The 11,641-nt window shown below is 41.8% G+C and overlaps 1 long non-coding RNA gene across 2 annotated transcripts; it reads left to right on the top strand.

Moving 5' to 3' along the window:
* LOC128811268 (uncharacterized) lies at positions 1–9,038 on the top strand. Of its 2 annotated transcripts, XR_008438285.1 has the most exons (4): positions 1–184; positions 3,230–3,497; positions 7,236–7,316; positions 8,535–9,038. It is a non-coding gene; the product is annotated as an uncharacterized LOC128811268 (long non-coding RNA). The 2 variants fall into 2 exon arrangements; XR_008438284.1 differs by lacking the exon at positions 1–184 and having other exon boundaries at positions 2,764–3,497.
* The last annotated feature ends 2,603 nt before the right edge of the window (positions 9,039–11,641 follow it).

Raw genomic sequence — 11,641 nt, 5'->3', positions numbered from 1 at the left:
TGGAAAAAACAAGTCCAGGCTTCTGGAACTTAGAAGGTGGTATCTAGGCAACTGCCACTGAATGCCAAGATCTTCTCTTGTGCAGACATCTGCCCTGCCAAAACCATGTTCCTAGGGAGAAGAGAAAGTTCATCCAGATGTAGTGACTGAGTATGCAAAGAAAATGAAACTGAGGACAAATCCTGTAAATACTGAATTGCTACACAAGAACTTCAGCTCCTTAGAGATGAGACAAGTAGCCAAAAGCTTCCTCTGCACACACCGTGTGAAAGGTGGCTACTGCAGGGAATGTCTCCTGAAGTTGTACCCTCTCTCAGTTGGTTTCAGACTATATCCTTGCACTCCTTTTTATAAGACTGCTTTTTCTTTCTTTTCCAATTTCAAAAATGAATTTGCAAGTTTTTAAGTTGCAGTGTTTTAAGGTTTTTTTTAATCTGTGAAGCAGCACTATGCAGATGAGCTGTGTGTCACTGTGAGGCCAGGTGTGATTCACTTAAAACTGGAAATAATGTAAAACACTGAATGTAGCTGAGATTTCACTTTTACATATTAATAATTGTCATAAATACTGCTCTGATCTTTGGGCTGCCTTAATCTATACTACAAAATCTCCTGTTGAGTAAGTACGTATACATCAAGTTGCCTTTCTCTGTCAGGAAACAGAATGCCTGTTTGCCACCACTCTATTGTTCAGAGAAATTAAGAACTCCTGCTGATAAAGAGCTGATGTTTAAAACTGGTTGATTTATCTGAGTTATCAGATATCCTTATTCTTCTGTGTTTGGCAATTTAAGAAGTGTTAAAGTGTCAAAATACCTTACACTTGTTAGCGTTTAAGCACCTTCTTTTGCAATCATTTCAAGCAGTAAGGAAGATGGAACAGTTACAAGTTTCAAATATTTTGGATGTCAGCTTTGTTCCAAATTTGGTTTTAAGATACTTAATGCTTGCAAAATTGCAACTGGATTTTAGAAGTTTAACATGTACAGCTGTCTGATTCCTTGTACAAAATGTGATGAAAGATTTAGCTACACACACCAGACACATAACTTTAAATATATTGGTACTAATAATGTAACCTATTTCTCTCTCCTATCCCTTGGTTAACATGGCTGTCAAGGATGGGAGTGCCAAATGCTCCTCTTGCACTGCAAGAAGTAGCCAGGAATTGTTCAGGAAGTGCTTTCACTTTACAGCTGGGCTGTTCTTAAGGCTTGCTGCTATTCAAGGGGTTAGTTCTGCTCCTGCCATTCTTGCTTGGGGTCTTCTGCCAGCTCTGATGCCTGTCTTCTTGCCCTTCATCTGCATGATTCAACCTGCTAAACTGACAGCATCCCTACCAAAAAAGTCAAACTTCTGCCTTGTCTTCTCCCTCTCCCCTTTTTGATGTTAGTTTTTGCTCTTTGGTGGACTGAACCTGGTCACTGAATGGTTACAGAAATACTAAAGGAGATGGAGCATACTCCTGGGAGGAGGGGGAAAAACAACTCTGCCTGCTTCAACAGAAGTCAAATATCAGCTAAAATGTAACAAAATCTCATATTTTGAACATTTTAGCTGAGATAGTTTTTCCAGCCCTAAAGGCTGGAACTGTCATAGATTTTAGATACAGGTGGAAATACTGAATTACTCTAGGACTTCAGATAATAAATACCTTGATAGTTATTGACCTAAGTGCCCGTATGAATCTCTTTAGTTTCTAGACATTAATAATTACTAAAATACTGTATATTACACAGAGTTGCACCATAAATTAACATAATAAACACATCACTTTATAACAGCAGCTTATGAAATGGTCTGCCACACACTGCCAAATAAGTGGATTACATCAGCTTCATGGGCTATGTGAAATGTTTTGCTTAAGTAACACTATTTAACAACTTCTTCTCTTTTCATTTTCACAGTGAAAAAGGAAAAAAAAATACTTGTAATTATGGATTAATGATCTCTGGGATGCTGTTTATTTTGCATAGGTTTTTTTTGGGGGGGTTGTGCTTTTTTCTCCTACCTTTTGCCTATCATGCCTCTTTTGTTGTGTTTCTATCATTGCCGCTTTAGGTCCAAGCAGGATTCACCAGGCACAGCTCTTTTGAAGTCTCTGGTTATTATCTGGGTGGGATTTTCTTGTTCTGTTTCCAGACATGCTCTTTTTAAACAAGGTGTTAGTTCCTTATTAATCATGCTTAGAATTATGTTTGCTTTTAAATGATGGATGCCATAAGTTCCTTAAAGCAAAGCTTCTCTTTGACTTTGAGGTGTCATATATGTTGTAAAGGCCGTAAGAATTCTCAAATAAACACTTCTGATTTTTGCCTCATCACTGTACTATAAGAGGAGAAAGACAAAAAAAAAAGTTGCTTCATGAGCCAGGGTTTTACTGCTTTATGGTGACAGATAATGGTAATATTTACTACTTATGAGCCATGCACATAAATCTACATATTTATGTAGTAATGAATACAGTAAAATATTGTGGCATTCCTACTTAGAACATAATTGCCATGTATATTAACACAGATCAGGATGTCATAGAAAGTGAGCCAAAAATAAAGGTGTTTTACCAAATTGATTCAGTACTATGGGATTATTTTAAGAAGCTGTAATAAGGGAGGTTCTTGAGAAATAGACTGGAATATTTCTGTTTATATGTAATGACAGTGTAAAGGTGATAAGCAGTGTCATTCTTACAGCTGATTACATGCTGCAAAGGTATCTGTAGATCTTGTACTAAATTTCTGAAGTGTATTAATAGCTCTGTTCTTTAGAGTCAAAGCAGATAGAAAACTGAATTAAAAAAAGAAAAAGTTCTGCTAGATCTGGTTTACTCTTTTCTGAAACTTTGCATGTCTCTTCTCTCTTGCTCTATCATGTCTCCTTTTCCATTTTCAATTTATCTCAGCCTAGATACACCAAGCCTTAAATGAAATTAATGTTTTTCTTTTCTCTGCCTTAACACCTGCCTGTCATCACACTACCCGCCCCAAGTTTGGAGCATTTGCATTGTTTACATTGATTGGTATTGAAAGCTGCTCTCCTGATCTGTTCTCCATCCAGCATTGCATCCTTGTACCTTATTCCCCTGATGTTGCTGCCTCCTTGTCCTTGTGCACCACCCTTCCCCTGAGAATGATCCCCCCACTCTCGCATTGGGCTCCCTTTGCTCGTTGGAGGTGTAATGGTGCTGTGGCAAACCCAGCACCCAAATGCTCTTTGTGGCCTTTTGCAGGTGTGAGCACGCTGGGAACTCTTGGGTTTGGGAGCAGTTTCAGGAACTCCTTGTCTTCTCCAGCCACAACTGACCTTGGGAGGACTCAATGATTGTAAACCTGAGCACAGAGAGCGCTGCCTTGTGACGTACCATCTTCATCCGTCACGTCCTGTGTATGGAGCACTGGCCCAGGAGACCTCACCTACAAGTTCATCAGAGACTGTGCAGTGGGGGACTTGAGCAAGACTGCTCAGGACATCACAAGATTTACCAGCAAGATGTCCAGGTAACGGTGACAGTCTTAATGCTGAAGTGAGGGGTGGGAATGTTGAGGATGTGTTTTCTATGGATGTATGTACAGGTTGAAATCAGACTTTAAATCTTGCTGGATAATTATAATGGTGGTAGCAGCGCTTCTAAACACACTCCAGAGCTTTCCATTTTATTGATGTGCAAAGCAAAATGAGAGGGTTTTTTTATAGTTCTGACCTAATCCCTTTCCATCTGTATGGGCCTGTTTCTCAGGAAAGATACTTACGGGATATGGCAGAATTGCTATTTAGTTTGGGTTTTTTAGATCACAAAATCTACTGCTGTACTAAAGGAAGGGCTAGTAATGAGAAAGGATCAATTGACGAGAGAAAGGGTGATTGCTAGTGTTGAGCAGGGAAAATGTACATGCTGCTCTCAGGGTTTTCTTAAAACAGTTTCTTTCAGCATGTTCTCTAATGACCTTGAAGGTGAGGTTAATTTGATATTGATCAGATTAACAAATGTAAAATCTGGTAAATAAAAGCAATTAATTGAAAATAGTGAGGAGGTTGAATAAAAGTAAGGAGAGCTTTAACATTTGGAAGAACAAGAGGCTACAGAACTGCTGATGTTCCTGAAGTTATGCAAGAACTTGTGAATCCTTGTTCCTTGCTAGAGAGAACTTTGATTCCAGGGGCCTCTTGTGCTTCAGCATTTGATGCTGTTCACACTGAACCAAATACTGAAGCACAGCAGAAAATAAGGTCTTGTCTCCCAGGATTTCTAGTTGGATTGCAAGCACCCAGACTTTCTTTAAAGACTTGTATTTAATTAGTCCTAACGTGGCCCAGAAAAGCAAGAGGAGATTTTGAGCTCGCTGTCAATGTTATGTTAAAGTACTGTGCTCTTGTGTCATGTTTATGTTATTGAAAGAGGTAGAAGGATATTGAGATTTAACAGATCTCTTTCTGAGCCTTGCCTGCAGACTTGGGGGCCAGACACATGAGTATCCCTGTGTATAGTATTAGTGCTGGTCCTCATCTCTGACCTTCAAGACAAATATTCTGCCTTCTTGCTAAAGATGCGCAGTGTCAGTGCGGGATATGGGACACCTGCACATCCTCATCTCCTTGATTCATGCAAATCCTGATTCATTCCTGATGAGCACATCTTTCCACAGATGCTGACAGGTCATGAGAGTAAACCTAGCAGCACACCCCATGTGCTCAGAATTCATGATCCTTGTCTTTTCCAAAGCAAACCCTGTAGTCTGTTCTTTACAGCACCTTGTGTTCTGGGAGGCACTGGGGTTTATGGAAAGTTTCATGGTCCTAGCAGGGAAGCTCCAGTTTGCATTGTGCACTAACATCTTGACTAGAGGCTTTAGGCAGATGCTTTTTCCTACTGTTGCTACTTATTCTGTCCTTTACATATAAATGAGAAGACATGAGAAAATCAGCAAGTGAGCCCAGGCACCGGGCCGTTTGCTTTCATGCAGTGGGCAGAGAGAGAAAATGAAGTAGTGTTAACTGCCTACCTCACTGCCTCCTTCAGCCCATTCTCATCCCCTGAGTCCACTGAAAAGCCTCTCACATTTCTGTACTAGAAATAACATTAGCAGGGAAAAAAACCCAACCATGCTCCACTTCATATACTGCAGCTGTATCATCTTTTCCCAGGTGCCTGTGTTGCTTTTAAGAAAAATAATAGAAACAATAGAGGGGAAAGACAGAGCACAAACAATTCCCACTCTTCCCCTTGAAGTGAGCAGTTTAAAAATGGGCTTATTTTGTTAGAATTCAGGGTAAATGCTTTTCAATAGATGAGAGATACTTTAGCTCAGTTCCAATGGACTCCACCAAATCAACCTCCCACCCAATTCAATTAATTCCCTTCCCCCTGTGTGTAAGGAACAAGGTTTGGATATAAAAACACTAAATGTAAGATTAAAACGTCTACAGAGATGATCAGAAGGGAGTCTATTTTAATAACCCTCTCAGATTGCTGTGCATGAGATGTGGAAGTAGGAGGTTTAATCTCAGTGCAGTGCCTTTACAATTATAATCAGAATTGAGCTGAGTATTGGTCAATAGGAAATTTGCTCCTCAGGGTAGGGAGAGGACTGTAACAAGAATTAAGTCTCAGGATGTTAGTGAAGGAAACCATCTGAAAAGAATAATCAACTGCCGTGGTATAGATCTCGGGTTCCCAGAAAGAATTGTTCAAAATTAAACAAAAACCCAGAGCAAGAAACAGCAGAAAATTCACAGAGACTGAGATGATCATTGTGCAAGCACGAGAGAAACACAAGTTCCAAGTGCATGATGCTTTCCTTTGGTGATTTTCTTGCTTTAAGATATTTACAGCTGGTGTCAGTGTAAAAGGAAGAAGTTGTTCAGTCTTCCCTTATGCCCAAGATTGGTTCCTGTTGACTCCATTGAAGGCAGGGAGGCCCTGCAGAGAGAGGGCTGGGCAATCACCAGCCATAGGAAGTTCTACAAGGGAAAGTGCTGGGCTCAGCACCTGGGATGGGGCAACCCTGGATGTACAGACAGACTGGGGAATGAGAGGCTGGACAGCAGAAAGGGCCACAGAAAGGGGCCTGGGGGACCTGGTCAAGGGAAAGTTGAACATGAGCCAGCAGTGGCCTGGCAGGAGGGACGTCCCTGTCCTGGGGACATTGGGGACAGCATGGCCAGCCAGGCAAGGGAGGGGATAGTCCCACTCTGCTCTGAGCTGGGGTGGCCTCACCTCAAGTGCTGGGGGCAGTTCTGGGTGCCACGATAGAAAAAAGACATTGAGCTCTTAGAGAGGGTCCAAAGGAGGGCAACAAGGATGGTGAAGGCTCCAGAAAGGAAACTGTATGAGGAGTGGCTGAGGTCACTTGGTCTGTTCAGCCTGGAGAAAAGGAGACTGAGGGAAGACCTCACTGCAGTTACAACTTCCTTGTGAGGGAAAGAGGAGGGGCAGGCACTCATCTCTTCTCCGTGGTGACAGTGACTGGACCTGAGGGAATGGACTGAAGTTGTGTCTTGGGAGGTTTAGGTTGGATATCAGGAAAAGGTTCTTCACCCAGAGGATGTTTGGGCACTGGAACAGGCTCCCCAGGGAAGTGGTCACGCAGCAGCCTGGCAGAGGTCAAGGAGCTGTTTGACAGCACTGTCAGGCACAGGGTGTGACTTGTGGAGGGGTCCCATGCAGGGCCAGGAGTTGGACTCGATGGCCCTGTGGGTCCCTTCCAAATCAGCACATTCTGTGATTCATACTCAAAACAGGAAATGGTTTTAGCAAAAGGCACTTGACAAAAAAAAAAAAAAAAAAAAAAAAAAAAAAAAAAAAACACAAAACTGGAATTACAGCACATTTTCATGAAAATGTTTGAATTTCTGCAGGTTCTGACCACCTATTAGCATTTCAAATTTTCCTGTCAGTGTGTAAATATTAACAAGTCAGGATGCTTTTTATGCCAAGGCAGTTTACTGTGAGGGTAAGGTATTGCCTTAATCCTTTTTAAAGTTGAAGATTTTCTAATATCAGCCATTAATCACAATTGTTAGTCCCCCATGATTTAAATGGTGCAGTAGAGGTGTCCATTTCTTATGCAGAAGAACTAGAATGTACAGTGTGGAGTTTCCTTAAGTCAAATCTTAGGCACATGATATGATACTTGAAATTACCACTTCAATTTAAAAGTGAATCTTGTTTCAAAGAGCTGACAGTTATGATGTCTTTTCAATATATTTACCACTGCTTCTGAATAATGAAATTACAGGACTCAAGGAAGTGGGATCAGGCCTCATCTTTGGAAACTGTCTCTGCTGGGGAACAGTCTGGCAAGGCCAACAGCAGCCAGGTAACCCTGTCAGTCATACCACATCAGGCTGGGATTGCCTAGGAAAATATATCAGAAATACCAGCCTGGGGCACAGAAATCAGCAAAACTGGCACCAGTGGGGGAAAAAGTCATTGGAGGCAGATTGTTTGTTTTGTGTGAGGGTAAGACAGATAAAACAAGGTCAAATAATGGGTAGAGGTATGGCAGGGAATGCAAAACTCTCTATTTTACTGCAAACTGCAGGAATCACCTCCATATGTAAGAGCTGCAAGATATATAGCAAAAAACTTGTAAAGTTGAATATAAAATGAATATTCTGGAGTGAACATAATCTAATTATTTGGGAGTTCAGATGAAAGTGATGCTAGTTCTTCTTAAAAACAGCACTGATGCTCTGGAAATCTTGAACAAGCCATTAAGGAATTACCAGATTACAGGCTTTTTTTTTTTTTTAATTTGCTTCCAGTGCAATTGCATATGGTGCCGCTGTGTCTCAAGCAATAAATAAGCAGATGTCAGAAATGTAGCCTGTGTTTGACACTGCTTGAGCTGCCTCTGCCTCCCCAGAGCCTGAAGCTGCAGCACATTTCGTGGTGCCTACCAGAGTCAGAGCAGCAGCTTGAAATAGCACTGAGAGGCTGGGGAGTGTCACAGTGCCATCGGCCTCGCCCATGTGTCCACCAGAGCTTATCTCCCTTCTTCAGACGAGAGATCAGACCTGGGCAGTGCTCCTGAGAGAGAGGAAGGGCCTGAGCTATACTCTCAGTCATTCTGACTGTCCCAGGTGGATTATTTGGATGATTACAGGATCATTTGGTGGCTTTCTCTCATAAGGCATCTTTGAACCTAGCCTGCCTTAATCTAGTCCTGAATAGAAGTTAATTTAGAGCTATTCAGAAACTAATTTAGAGAGGTTTACTGAGCTCTCTTCAAGAGAGCAGTCTTTTAGGATTCCATTTCTAAATCGTGATTTTTCTTTTTACTGTGATTTCCAGGCTCTGCATCAGGGAAAAATATCTTGGTTACTATTGCAGGACATGAGATGGTGGTTAATGGTATTATGTTATCTTTTAAGAAGTGCTGAGTTCTTCTTGAAACACTGATGATACCTTTAAACAGCACATGTGGCACACCTGTGTGACTCTTAACCCCACTTGTACAGACAGAGACACCACCAGCAGCTTGCAGTGACCCCTGGATTGTAGCAAACACCCAGTTTTCTCTGTTTTTTCCCAGGAATCTCACTGTTGTCATTCTCATTACACACATCCTACCAACTGTTTGTCATCTTGCCACCAAACAAGCTCCTAAGGCCCAGTGATGCTGTTCAGATGAATCCCTGGCCACCTGGCACCTGGTCCTGCATTCTCCTGAAGAGCACGTGGGTATGAACACCATGTCCTAGGAGGATAACAGGAGATGGTTTACCTAGAGAGGTAACCAGATTCTGTCTAAGAAACCTCAGTATTTCCAATAACAAACCTAGGAGCAGCTGGCACTGGGTTTTCTGGAACACTTTGTATGCATTTTAATTGCCAGTGGTCTGAAGACTTTGGATGAACCTCATTCTAAACTTCAGGCTCTCGTGTCTCGAGGCCATCAGATGCACCAGGTGCTGAAGAGATTGAGCAGCGAATGCATTTGAGGCCATGCAAGCACCACAGAACTGGCTCCTGGTCTGCATGTTGTCCATCTGGCATAGCATTTCTTTTGTGAGGGTAGGGCCTTTGGCCAATTTATTGTATCTGATGGGTTCAGAACAAGGACCATACTGCATGAATTGTGGGGCAGTGTAGAAACAGGCAGAGATTAGTGTCCCCTGTTGCTGATTACAAAAAAACCCTTTGGGGCATTGTGAAGACTCTTGCTCTGAAGGATTAATATATTTTATTGGTGATACATCAGTGTTTTCTGACTGAAATGACTCTAAGACAATAATTCTTTAGGTAATACAGAGTAAGAGCAGGAAGGATACAGGTGAACTTGGAGGAGGTGAGTTTTAGGGCTTCCCCCCTACATCTGAAATGTGGCACCAAGGCACCCAAGTGAGCACTCACCAGGCTGCTTCACTTGCAAGACAAACATGCAGCTTAGCCCAGGGCACCCCCCTTGCCCGGAGCTCTTCTCCACTTCAGCTGAATTGTATCCACCACCTGATTCACCTGTGCAAACGGGGCATGGCCTGTTGATGGCATGGTTTGCATTGACCTTAAACTGAGAAATTTCGATTTGTATTTAGTGTGAGGAATAAGTAAGACCTTCAGTGTTCACGTGGCACACCTTTCTGTGCCCATGCAACCCAGTCTAAGGTCTGCCCCTAAATTCCAGCTGATTGCGGGAGTTCGGGATTTGTCAGGGTGGGAGTCTGAGTCTTGTTGTCAGAGAGAACTTTTGAAAAAATTGTGGTTGGTGGAGAAGTTAACTCGGGCTGAGATGTTTTCTTTTTCTGTTACTCCTTCCAGTCAGATAACTAAATTGATTAAAAAGCTGTTTTTAAAACAGAGAATTACTCAGTCTTTTGTAGTTCCTTTTACAAGAAAAACGTGCTCAATAGAAAGGAGCCTAAGGTTTGCAGTAGAGAGAGATAGCCCTGTAATCTTTGTGTCTATGTGTGGGAAGTACTTGAAAATTGCCTCCTACAGACAGATTAGTGAATTGTTGGGAGAGGAAAGTTTCTTAGAAATTACGCTTTGCATAAACTTTAAATTGCAGAAAACATCTACTTTCCTGTTATCTCTATTATTTATGTACTATCTGAAACAAATGTCAGGCTGACACCTCACAAATTGTTTGCTACTGATTCTCCTATTACTTTACAGATGTTCCAAAAGTTTTCACACCAGCTTCTCAGAAAATATCCAAAGATGAGAGCAGGTTTCATTCTGTAGCATCATTGTTTTGGCAGGTATGAAGAAAGTTGAGTGGGCTGATCACGTGCTTCCCATCTGTCAGCTCATCACTGTTAATAGGTGCTTGAAGGAAAATTGCAGTTATTTCACACAGCACTGGAAGCTGAAAGTTCATATGTCAAGAAAAGATGGACATGGAAATAACAGACTTTTTTATCTACAAAAGACATCCCTGTGCTGCCCTGTTGGGGGTAGTTATCTTTTGTGCACTTGTGATCTTGGTCTAATATGGATTTGCTGATGCTCACCGAAAAGGACATTACCCTCAGTCTGGGCCTGTCTTCCTCAAGACATTGAAATGTAGAGCAGGATTTTTCCAGTAGTGCTGAAGTCCCCCTAAAGGCTGACAGGGAACTACAGTGTAGAGGTTTTCCTGATTCCTGGAACTGTAGCTCATTCCTGAGTGCCAGCTCTTGCCACCCCTCTCGCAGCTGCTGTGTGTACTGCTGTTTCTTACCCACAGAGGTAAGGGTACAGCAGTTTCACAGGAGCAGGTCCATATATCCACCGTGGATAAAAGTTCCTCCCAATGCATGTTGGACTCTATACCTTTAGTGGTTTTAATGATTAAACCATAAAATTTCCTTCTCTTGCTTGTCTGAAACCCATTCTAACAACCCAGTCAAGCTGCCCACATCTGTGGCTTCCTGGGCTGCAATTTATCTCAGATGATAAATACAGAAAGCTGTGCTTAGCCCGGATTAGAGGCATCCTGCAGTGTTGGAAACAGCTCAGTGCTTGCAGCTTTGGGTACAGCATGTTACAGCGTGACAGTAGCATGGCTGAGTTGTTAAAATGGCCACTTTGCCATTCGTAGTGCACCAGTCAAATAAAACTTGTCTTGCTATTGATTGTTAACAGCAGCTAAGCAAGCTCTTCAGTGTGATTCATCTCCCCTAAATTTAGCTGCCTAAATATTAGGCATCTCATCTGAACCAGTCATCTACCGTAGTCTCAAAATTAGTCATCAGAGATAAGCAGCTCAACACTACCTGTGTCAAGAGAGGTTTCTGGCAGAGATAGGGAGTTAAGTCATCTCTGGAGGTAACTGTTTTTCTCCACTCTTTCTGACTACATTTAGTGACTTTTGACAGCAAGGCAAGAGAAGCTCTGTTCTTTGTTCTGTTTTCCAAAGGTATCTTTTCCATTTCAGCTATCAATAGCCTTCCTTTTAATTATGAAAAAAAATGTCTTTGTGTGTGAAGCACCACCTGGATTTGCACCCTAATTTTAAGTTATTGTCTCTCATTTTCTTGTTGTTTCTCCTGATTGTGAATTAGAATAATTTCCAGGGTTAGGTGAAAAAGAAATGTTCTTTAATCTTTATTTAAACACATTTTTTTCCAGTAATCAATAGCACAACTGGAACTCTGGGTTTCAATGCTTTCTTCTTAAAAACAGAGTGTTGTGAAGCTATACATCTTCCCTGTCAAA

The sequence above is a fragment of the Vidua macroura genome, chromosome 9 (assembly GCF_024509145.1).
Source record: "Vidua macroura isolate BioBank_ID:100142 chromosome 9, ASM2450914v1, whole genome shotgun sequence".
NCBI classification, from domain to species: domain Eukaryota; kingdom Metazoa; phylum Chordata; class Aves; order Passeriformes; family Viduidae; genus Vidua; species Vidua macroura.
This window is presented reverse-complemented; position numbering and strand designations above follow the sequence as displayed.